Source organism: Astyanax mexicanus, chromosome 1 (assembly GCF_023375975.1).
Source record: "Astyanax mexicanus isolate ESR-SI-001 chromosome 1, AstMex3_surface, whole genome shotgun sequence".
Taxonomy (NCBI): domain Eukaryota; kingdom Metazoa; phylum Chordata; class Actinopteri; order Characiformes; family Acestrorhamphidae; genus Astyanax; species Astyanax mexicanus.
This window is the reverse complement of record NC_064408.1, coordinates 59,930,202-59,941,938: the sequence shown is the minus strand read 5'-3', so window position 1 is coordinate 59,941,938 and position 11,737 is coordinate 59,930,202. Positions and strand designations below refer to the sequence as shown.

Sequence of the window (11,737 nt, the reverse complement as noted above, 5' to 3'; positions counted from 1 at the left end):
CCATTTCCACTTTGTTGTACACTGTAAACCCATGCATATGTTGTTTGAACTCAAATGATTTAAATCTGTTTTGCATAAAATTGGATATTTTTAAACAATACTCAACTATTTTGAGTTAGCTGAACATGTGTGGACACATAAACATTCAAACTGAAATCTTTGAGTTGCACCAGCTTATAATAACTAAGTTTGGTCTGTTGCCAGATTAGCAGCTTCTTTTCCATTGGCTTCTGTCACAATCTATTTGCATACTGGGTGTCTCCAACAGTTTCTGACACTCACCATCAGTGTGTAGTGATTCCCCGGCGCTACCTTAGAAATAAACAAACACGACTGGACTTGTTGCTAATGTCAGTAGAAGCAGTCTGCATGTCTTGGTTTTTGGTTTTATAGACCTGTGGCCAAGAAAATGGTGGGATCTTGAGTTCAATTATTTGAACGGTAGAGCAAATACTTTTGGCAACATACTGTAATGCAATTTACTTTAGTACCTTCTACCATACAAATAGCAAGTAGTCCTCTACACTACAGTGTTTAATACAGTCTGGCATTTATACCATGTGATCAAATCAAATTCAAAAACATATTGCCTATGTATATTTACTATAATGACGATTATGTTTTGCTATGTCATAGGTTTATGGTATAATACGCCAAGAGAACAGCTAATTATAGTCCAGCATGAACTGACACTGAGGATTCACAGTTAAGGATGTGTCGCAAATAGGAACGTTCAGTTTTAGGTATCCTTCACCCATCCATCCATCCATCCATTCATTCATCCATTCACTCACTCACGTGCTGTTGTTCCTGCTGTGCTGGTCTGAAGCAGCGTTTTTGTGCTGGTGTTTTTTAGTGCGTGTGGTTTGGACTCTTCCTCATCACATAACAACCCCCCCCTTCCACACATACACACACCTCACTCACATACCCCCCCCCCCCTCCCCACTCCCCACTCCAGACTGCTATTAAAAGGCGCTGACGTCAAAGCGGCGGCCATCTTTGGCGAGGGCAGAGCTGCTTTCCATTGAAGAAGAACTGAAGGGGCATCAAACGCGCGCAGTGCCTTTGCAGCAAGTCAGTCCCAGTGCGAGGGGGTCGAGGTAGCCAGTATCAGTGCTAGTGGTTGAGATACGCAGAGCGCGTCCGCTTCATTAGGCTAGAGACGGCGATCCGCACAGCACGGGATCAGGTGAGGCTGCGACTTATCTCTCTTCTGTCTTTTGTTACCTGGACTATTGAAATAATCCAAGGCTTTTAATAGACATAATTAGCTGCTCGTGTTATTATGATGGTTATGAAATCTGTGTTAGACTGATCTTTGGCTTTTGGCTCGTGGACACGTTGGCAGACAGAGGGCAACAGTGAACGCGTCTCTCTCTCCAGCGCTGTGGCGCAAATCAGCTCATTAAAACGACGCGTGTCGTTTTCAGCCGTTTGGATGCGGTGTTTTTGGTCCATTGTGGTAAAGGACTGTGTTCGACGTTCTTCAGACAGGGGTCTGGTTGTATCGTGATAGTGATGAGAGAGGGATGGAAGTGCGCATTTGGAGCCGCGTTGTGCTGCTAGAGAAATGCGCACGATGTGGGCGGTTTCTGCGTTTCAGCACCGCGGACAGCAACCGACGCGCTTCAGCACAATGCTGCTTCTCGCCGTCCATTCACACACGATTAATCTGAATTCGGTTTAATACACAGTCAGAAAAAAAGTAGAAACAGTGCAGATGTACTCTCAACGGTACAACATGATCTTGTGGCTTCAACTGAAATTCAGGAATACAAATGTGCGATTTTACAAAAGGTACTGAAGACATAGCCCTGATAACAATACCACCACAAATCTGACAGATTGGTACCATTTTTCTGTCACTGTTCTGAGAGTGTATGATACAAAACCAGGTCGGCTCCTTGTGAACGAAGGGTGTAAATTTATCTACGTATAAAGCCTGCTTTAGTCTCCTTTGAAAATTTGTTTTGTTTCCTATATCTCCTTTATATTTTCTACAGGACTGGTCCCTGCGTTTGAGTGTCAGTCAGTCACATGCTCGTAGTCCCTCGATAATACAGGTTTACTGCAAACCATAGCCTATGTCTTTCTCTCTCTGTTCTTCTTTAGGGGAGTAAAAACAGCAGTCTGTGTTTTAGTAAAATGTTCATTTCAGCCAAACGCGAAATCAGGGGGCTATCAGCTGGTGTTGACAAGCTGACATGACACTGTTGAGAGAAAAAAAAAGACAAGAGCTCGTATCTAAAGATCGTGGAAAATGGGGTCTGTCAGCACGGTAAACTGCGACAGAGCGAACAGGAGTGTGTGTGTACGTGCGTGCGTGTGTGTGTTGGGGGTTGGGATGGGTATGTACTGACAAGGGTTAAAGAAGCCAAATTCACTCTAATCAAACTTATTGAGTGGAGCGTCAAACGCATTCATGTTCGCTGATTGTCTTTATTATTTCATAAAGGGGAGAAAGAGAGAGAGAGTGAGAAATAGAGAGAGAAAGAGAGAGAGAGAGAGAAAGAGAGAGAGAGAGATGGCCCCAGCCCTGCCGTGTTTACGTGACGAGGCAGTGTGATGGGCGATGGGCGGGAGCCTGCATTGGCAGAAGCGCGCGGGGGCGGACGGTGGAAGATACCCGCACTGATGGGGCATCTTCTTCTATGCTCATCTATACCACCCCCCTCTTTCCTTCCCCCGCCTTCGCAACCCCCATTCTCTTCCTCACACACAAACACACACACACCAAATACACTTCCCATCCAGAGTTATACGTGAACCCCCCCAACACTGTTCTATGGTCTATGGTCTATGGTCGACCACCGCCTCGCGCGCCTCTCTATAAGCGCATTACGTGTGGCTCATGACCGCATATTAACATCAATGTCAGATCCCTCCAAATTAGCTCGATGCTCCTCACAAAGCCCGCTTCAGCCTACAGCGCGTTAAACTGCGCTGCAGATGGCAGGGCTCGGGTCACGTGCCTGGCATCCCCACACCTGCACGCACGCGCTGCTGTCTGCTTCCCATCCGCGCCGCATGTGTTCCCGATCCGGGGTCTTTCAGAGCCTTTTTACACCCAGCCCAGCTTTCAACAGTGATTAGTCATTCCTGACGCAGGGTGGAGAGAGAGAGAGACACTGAGAGAGAGAGAGAGAGAGAGAGAGAGAGAGAGAGAGAGAGAGAGACGTGCCTGCTCGCTCGGTCGATTTCTCAAACCCAGTCCGCATTTAAACCCAGCACGAGCCCAGCTCTGAAACTGCGTCATTAGGAAGGTGTGTGTTGTAGCCCCCCGGTGGTGTCTGGTCCGTCACGCTGCTGTTGGGTGTTTTTGGGGGCTGTTGTCGCTTTAATGCGGCTGGGCTCGGGCTGCTGGCCGGACTAACACTGCAGAGCTGCTGCTGCTCCCTCGATAACTGGTGACTCATGATCTGACCGTCGAGCAGCTCCGCTCTCCAGCACACCCATGATCCACCATCACCATCAAACCCTCACACTACACACACCTAACACACTACACGCACTCCTCACACCAGCGCCGCGCTGTTCACACACATTTCACCATCTCCACTGCGTCCCTAAACTCATCAGCTCACAGCAGCACAGATCTAACATTGAAAACACTCAAACACCAACAGCAGCAGAGCTTTATCATGCTCGCTTTATAGCTAAAAACGACACCGTATTGTCTATTTTTACTAGGCTGTTAAGAAAGAACAATACTAGTTTTTATTTTGCCATTATATTTGTTAAAATGCCAGCTTAAAAACCGGATAATCAACGTATTTATTTGACTCAGCTTACACAGAACTTGTAATAAAATATAATCAGATGACATGTATTCCTATCCTTCCATGTATTCCCTTCTGTGGAAAATCCTGTAGCATTTCTTGGGAAATTTCTTTCTCTAGAATTTCAGATACAAAACAACCACGTTTTTACATGTAATATCAAACCAGTTTATTATGTGGTCTGTTAGATCCACTCTCATTACTTACATTGATAAGACATCATATGGTAGACTATGTGCCAAGACACATGGCTACCATAAATGATAGTAAAAATAATTCAAATTATATATAATTCTTTAAAGGCCTGTTATGATATTTTTTTTTGGACGATATATAGTTATGTTAAGAAATTGCAATAAGCTATATTATTTTAATTCTGAGACCATTTATTATTCATATTTGACATAATGATAATAGAATATCATAACCAAGCATTCATACACAGTTTTAATACATAATTTTTGAGTTTGGGAAATATATACTATGTACATAATATATAAATATATATTTTTTTCTTCAGCAACTTCAGTCCACACTCTGTGTAAATAGTCACAGTTATTGATAAATTGGTCCTTACTTGACTGGCTAAAATATTGTTCACTGATTAATATGTGAACAAACATACAAATAAACACAATAGACATTATGAGGTAATGTCCATTTATTGTACAATAATGTAATTATTGTGGCAGGCCTACTCATCAACAATTATTTTTGCAAGTACAAATTTCAGATAATTGACTAGGGTTAGGGGTCCACATTAACATAAACTAATTTTAACTAGTGCAAACCATATTATAAAAATATGATTAGTATTCAGATCTATTTGTACATAAAAAAATAGACATCTACAGTAAAACTGGAGTATTTTTTATAGAAAATGTAGTTATACATAAGAGAGATAAGAGAAAAAGAGATTCCATGTCAATTAATAGTAACAAAAAATGAGACTTTACAGCTTTATATATGGTAGCTTCAGATCTGATATAATTCTCACTGTGTTTGACAGCTAAGAATTCTCACAGTTTAATTCTAACACACCTCTAAGACTGGGTAGAAAATATTTTAATTGGTTGTGGCTGGTATCTTGATGTATTGGTAAACACTGATATATTTTTAGAAGATAATTAAGAAGAAATTCAACTTAAATATGTTTAGGAATCAGTGGTTTTAAAGGTAACAATGTATTAATTAGAGTAGGGAATTATATCAACAGCAGTGCCTAGTTAGTCAAACCTGGATGAACATGTTCCTCCTTTTTTAAACTAGATCTCTCATGATAGCTTTGGTAATTTAGAATCCGCACCCCCTCCTTGCCCCAGGCTGAATTTATTTGGATTATTTTCTTAGACTGGGTGTTTAAGAGCATATATGTGACCTGCTTGTGTATCAGCATAGAACTGTAAGAGCCCAAGCCATTTGTGAAACATGAGCAGCCGTTTGAGGTGAGAGTGAGGAAGATCAGATTAAAGAAATGGTTCACATATGGCTAATCAAATATGCAGTAGTAATACCAGAATGACTGATTTCCAGCTGTCTCCTTGCTCATTACATTACTTCAAAATACCTTTTAAAGACTCCCTTCAGTCCTCAGAGGCTGTGTTTTTTCACCAAAGGTAGACATTTACTTATCTGTTGGTCCATTTTGAAGGCCACTAGGCCTGTTCTTGGGCCTTCTGAAAGTTTTAAGATGCTTAAAATCCCTCTTTGTGATGATTAACAATTTACAGGATATAGCATATTTCTATATACTTATATATTTAATTTGTTTTGTTACATACCTGTAATGCTTTCTCCCACTGTATTTTTTAATTTTTTTTAAGACCCTCCAAGACTATTGTGGTTCACACAAGTAGGGTGTTGTTATGATGTTGGGGGAGGTGTAGCCCTTCACTAAAGCATCAAGTTTAGCTTGAAGAAGCTTTTTTTGCCTTTTGTAGTTTTTTATAGTTTCATAAATTCATATCAACACCCCTATCAACATATTTCCACTATTTTGTAGTGACTACATGATTTGCATTCTAGTTCAGTATCTATGTCTATATTTGTACCTATTTCTAGAAAAACTTTCACTTTAGTTTAAAGGGTCTAATAAATCTCTTCATTTCAATGGTTGATAAATGCAAAAAAGGAACACGGGTTCTGATTTATATTCAGACTCTGAGATTGTACTAGTTTGTAAAGGTACAAGTAAGTACGAGTTGTATAAATAGAAAGAGCTTTGCGTATATTTTGGGAGATCTCCACCACCAGTGCCCTCTGGTCAAACGGTGCAGCTGTGATGCAGTGGGTGTTAATGTCACGACTTCCCGCATCCTCTGCTTTGTTTTAATGATGCCTCACTACTGCTGATCTCTCATCCCACATAGAGCGGCAAAGATTATATTTCACAAACGATCGTCTCCTCTTTTCAGTGTTTACTGATCGATGCTGCACAGGAATGCTTGATAGTTAGGTTACAAATATCATATGACAAAAATAGCACAGCACATTCACAGTGGCAGAAAGCCAGACAAATCGGCAAAAGAAACAAGAAACAAGAAAAAATTGTCGAGTTTGTTAGAGAATGTACAAACGAATTCCAGAGCCATTTTTTTAATACACCATCTTGTTTTAGCCCTGTACTTGCCTTTATCAGAGCAGTTTGACAATGATAAATCTGTCATGAAGACCAGCAAGAATGAATGGATGAGTAAAGAAAACCAGAAGCAAAGAGAAGTCAGAAGAATGCCCTCATTTAACAATACACCCCCCTCTCTCTTTGGAGTACTAATAATACTTTTTTATTAATTTATTTGTTTATTCATTTGTTTAATATTTATATTAATATTTATTAAAATTTATATTTATAATATATATATACATTTTTAAAGCAGATACAGTTAGGGGGTTCAGGGTTGGAGGGGCTGGGAAGTGATTTGCAGAAGGTGGTAAAAGGAGAGAAAGAAAAAAAACAAGAAAAAACAAGCAAACAAAAAAAAGGAAAAAAAAATAGAAAAACATAGGAAAGAAATAGAAACATACATATCTATACATATACACCAAAATATACCTAAACAGAGAAGAGAATCATGAACTTATGCACAATTTTACCTAATGATTTTGTTAATGGTTTATCTTGTAGTGGATTATTGTGATTTACTGTACTGTTTGAATTAGATATTTTTAACAAATTTTAATAAATAACAATAATAATAAAAATAAATTTTAACAGGACTAAAGATTGAATAAAGCTGTGGGAGGAGAGAGTGAGAGAGGGAAAGAGAGAGAGAGGGAAGGAGAGGCATATGGTAGTGCTTTTTAGTTTTAAGTGTGGACCAACACCTGCCTGCATGAGTCACAATCAGATTAGGAGAGGTCACCGCAGTCAGTAACAACACAGTCTTAAAATTATTATATAAAAAAGGGATTAACTGACGGCTATGTTACCTCAGCTCTGCAAGACATTAAAACATCTGATGTCTATGTTGAGCAATTTGACCAGACAGACTAACAAACCTAAAAGTATCACTTTAATACCATCCCCCTGTGAAGTCATCTTTACCAACTCTTCCTACTATATGTGTCAACAGGATGCTGAGATTGAAACCTTAAGATTTTGCTGTTATGATACTGTATATAGGCAGTATGTGTGTATGAGAGGGCAAATCTACTTGACTGAGCTCCGTCACGGGCCATGCTCTCGTCTAAAGCCTGTGTGCCATGGATTAAAACACCACCCGCTAATCCGTTCCTCAATGGACACGTTAACCTCCTAATCTGCATCTGTCAACATGACCATGCTAGGCCTTCGAACAGGCCACTTACTGCTCTGTTCTTCACAATTTAATCTAGTCATATCTTGGTATATTCTCTGTTCTTCACAATTTAATCATATCTAGTCATATCTTGGTATATTTTGTTGTATGTTCTTTTTGATTCGGTTGCCTTGTATCAAGGCTATACAAAACTGGCTTTATTAAAAACTGAAATCTTTTATTTTCTCATAAAACATAACTACTGGTAGCTGCTTACTGTCAAAGAGCTGGAAAATTGCTTGTCTTTTTACTATGCATATAAAATTAGGAATGCATGCCAATAAATATAAAAGCAATAAAATATTTACATAAAAAGTGTTTCTTAGTCATGAGGTACAGTAAAACACATGGAGCTCACAGAATGAAGAAAAGATTACTATAAGAGAAAATGGGGAGAAAGGGGGTAATTAAACAATAGAATTAAATGGTAAATAAAGATAATCAAAATATTTGTGCAGAAAATTTATTGTGCAGTGTTTTTATATCATATTAAATCATTTGTGTGTTGAAAATGTCCTGATTCTTAAGTATGTTATGTCTTTCAACCAAAAGGGGTAATAAAATAGATCTAATAACGATCTCTTTATACCCATTCACACCTTGTCACTTTATCATAATAAACATTATATTTTCTAAACCACACACAAATGCTATTGTAAACATTTTAAACCTAAGACGCTTTTGAAACAGACGTCAGGAGGTGATCCGAGAGGCATTTCAGTTGCGTTATAGCTGGGTAATATCATCCAACTCCCCGCATACAACATCAAAATTATCAACCAAAACCCCTCCCAGTACAATCAATTTATTTGCATATTCTGTCCCACACATCAGTCAGATTTCAGTGTGACTAACCAGAGATGCATTTAATCACCAAAAATAAATGGATGTGTAAATTTCTCTTATCAGTATACGAGACAGACAGTAATCTCACAAAGTAACCATGTGGCAATGGGGTTTTCTTTATATAGCAGCACCTACATCAAAAGCACAAGCCTGTACTGGTTAGGTGCACATGAAGAGCTTCTTTCTTCATCAGAAACAATCGGATCAAACATTTGAATCCAGGATCATTCTTTTGAAGATTGTATGCAGTGGATAGGCTGCGTCTACCGTCCACTTGACCTTTTGAACATCACAGACTCAACTTCCATGAACTGCCTCTACGGATTTAGTATGCTTTGATTAATCTGAGACTGGTTTTGAATGACAATAGGGAAGCAGTAACTTCTAAAAGGCTTGATTATTTTCTTGACAAAGTCAAAATCTCCTTCATTTAATTAAAACAGATCAAAATAGAAATAAAAAACAGTACATAAGTAAACCTAATTACAAAACCAGGAAGAATTTTGGTTACAACATAGATAGTTTTAAAGTTTAATACATAAATAGTTCAGAAGTTTATAATAATATATTTTTAGTGAACATGCTTTGATTTTTTTTCTTGCTCCAGCATCTGTACTCTGATTACATGTGTATGTTTTAGTGTGAATGTGCTGTTGTGGATTCAGTCATGCATGTGTTGGTACACATGGTATGATATGCTGTAATTTGATAATGATACAGGCATTGGCTCATTGAGCTAAATCCCCATGCTGCTGGTTCGATATCAATTAGCTTCAAACTAAGGGGCAGGACCTTTCATTTATTTTGCTGAGCAAACTAGCAGGACGTGCTCCCCTGGCCACTGTATTGAGCAGACAGCAGAATCTCAGTGTCTTGAGCTGACCTGTAACCGATGTCGAAGTGGCCACTGATTGCTCTGCTAGCATATTGCTTATGTAGAATTGAAGAAGATTCTCTGGAGGTCAGAGGGATGGACATAAAGGCTCCTTACTCCTTATGTATGCAGCTTAATACAGAGTATGTTTATGTGCTGTAATCCTGAGCTTCTGCTGAGCGCAGGCTCTTATCTGTTGGTAGGGCTTGGCTTTTGGCCTCCCTAATTGCTTTTTAATGTCTTTTGTTTTTTGCCGCTCCTCAAATATTTATCAGGCACTGATGCCATGACTTGAGTGCCCCGCCTGCTATTGCTTTCAGCTTCGAGCTTAAAAGCTCCTGCGTAGATTCTTTTCTCTACTCAAAGCAGAGCTCGAAGGCAGGTCTTCATCCTCATCACTGTGCCAGCAGTTTGGCTTCTTGCAGTGTGGATCCGTGTTACCTTCGATGGCGCATTTGATAAGTTGCTAATGCAATTCGTCTTGGCAACATGTAGGTCATGCAGCGTAAACGTGCAGAGTGTACAAATGCTTGTACATCACGTACGCATAAAACATTATTAAAGGAAAGTGATATCCAGAGGGCACGTTTTTCGAGGACAAGGGTGTGGCCTGTTCTGGGGGGAAGGGAAAAATAACGGCAGGCTGGGAAATGCCATCACATCTTCATTGCGCATCTGGGAAAATAAAAATGGATTGATGTGCTCGCCTCCACTGCAGCCACACTCCTTTCTATTTTTTTTTATTGCCACAACACCATGAAGCGGCAGTAAAACGATGAGAAGGTCACGTTTTCAATTTTAAACATCTGGCCAAGCTGCAGAGCTGCAACAAGCAGCTCTGCAAGACCCCAACCCATCCTTGTCATGTCGAACTCATCTCTTGTCATTCTCAGAGGTTCTCTGAGGCAATGAGGCAGCAGGGAGTGATGGAGTGGGGGTGGAGGATACAGGGGTGCTGGCATCTGCTTTAATGGAAGTGCTGTTAATAAATCCGTCCCGGGGCTCCCCTATGAGAAGGCAGCATTAGTCTGGCCCAGTATCAGCACACTGCAGGGTGTTGGGGGTGGGGTTGGGGTTACATATTGCTGAAATGGACCCCTGTTAGATCAAATGCGTAGACCCTGAGACCCTCACCAAATCAGCAGCCCGCGGGCACAGCCTGTACGAGCTCCAGGCATGAAGTGTACTGCATCTGCTCAGGCCAGTGACGCAGCAACATAAAAGAAAAGAATAGGAGCTGAAACAAATGCAATGATGTTCTGCTGAATGATTTTAATCACAGGTTGCGTGATTGATTTTATTGAGCTGAGGAAGACATACAGAAGGTTGCACTATGCGAAATACAATATTCCCAAATGCAGTATAACTGAGAATAGTCACAAGGCTATGTCGTTGTGAATCTGAAATTGAGCACCCTCTAAATCCACAGCTCTGTGTTTTAGACTGCGTAGTAATGTCCTTCTGAAAACACCTTGGTTTTAATGCATATTTAATACATTCAATATAAAAACAGATGTCCCGGATGTCTCTGTGAATGGCATGTGGCATGCTGCTCGTCCCTCGTTGGCTAAATTACACATTTAGGTTTGTAAATGAAAAAAACACTGGATCAGAATTGGCAAATATATACTCATGGAATTCCCTTATGCAAAAGGACAGCTTGTAGAAGATGCCAGCATCTTAATGTGTATGATACGATGCTTTAAAGAGACTATTCTATAGTATAAGCCTATTAAAGAACCAGTCTCGTATTGCAAGGCTGTTTTTGTTAATTGTCAGTGTCACTGTGGACCCTATTTCTAATGTTGCTTACTGGAACTAGACACTGTCTCAACAGGATCTTGTCCATTTTTCAAAGGTGCTTAATAGTGGGTGCTATTTGTGCTATCGCATAACATAATTCCCAATTCCCATTAACTCGGCATGTCATATACCTTTAATATTGTATCGCTTTCTTAATATTGTATTAAGAATACAATATTATTGTATCGATGGGAAGGAACTGACTCCTCTTCACTAACAGCATAGTAATAAACAATAGCAGCTATAGCCACAATGTTCACATGCTGACCTCTTTTTGGACACACCATGGGCAGAAAATGAAGAAAGTGGTCCTACAGTAAACTTTTACAATTTATGTCATCCTCTATAGCTATCAGTTTATAACCACAAATCAACAGTGGTAAACTGTTGATCTTGGAGGCTGTAGTTTGAAAAATGTCCAGTATTATATCTTATTAGAAGGGGTTAATTTGTATTAGCATACATAACCTGAGGGAAGGTCATATCCTGATCTTAAAGATTCAGGGATCAAACATGATGAGTTCATCACATTTGAGGTGATATAATATGAGGTCTGAGCAGGTTAGAGTTATAGGTTACAGATCAGACAGGGAGTGAAGAAGGCTTGTTCTGTTACCGCTAAAGGCTGTTTTCCT

The 11,737-nt window shown here is 39.8% G+C and overlaps 1 protein-coding gene across 2 annotated transcripts in view; it reads left to right on the top strand.

Moving 5' to 3' along the window:
• The first annotated feature begins 1,003 nt into the window (after window positions 1–1,003).
• snap25a (synaptosome associated protein 25a) overlaps window positions 1,004–11,737 on the top strand; it is a 28,185-nt gene continuing 17,451 nt past the window's right edge. Inside the window, exon 1 of one of the 2 annotated variants that reach the window (XM_007245354.3) lies at window positions 1,004–1,192. The gene's annotated coding sequence lies outside the window, so the exon portion shown is untranslated. The remainder of the gene's footprint in view (window positions 1,193–11,737) is intronic. The other variant, XM_007245355.4, reaches the window with a different exon arrangement.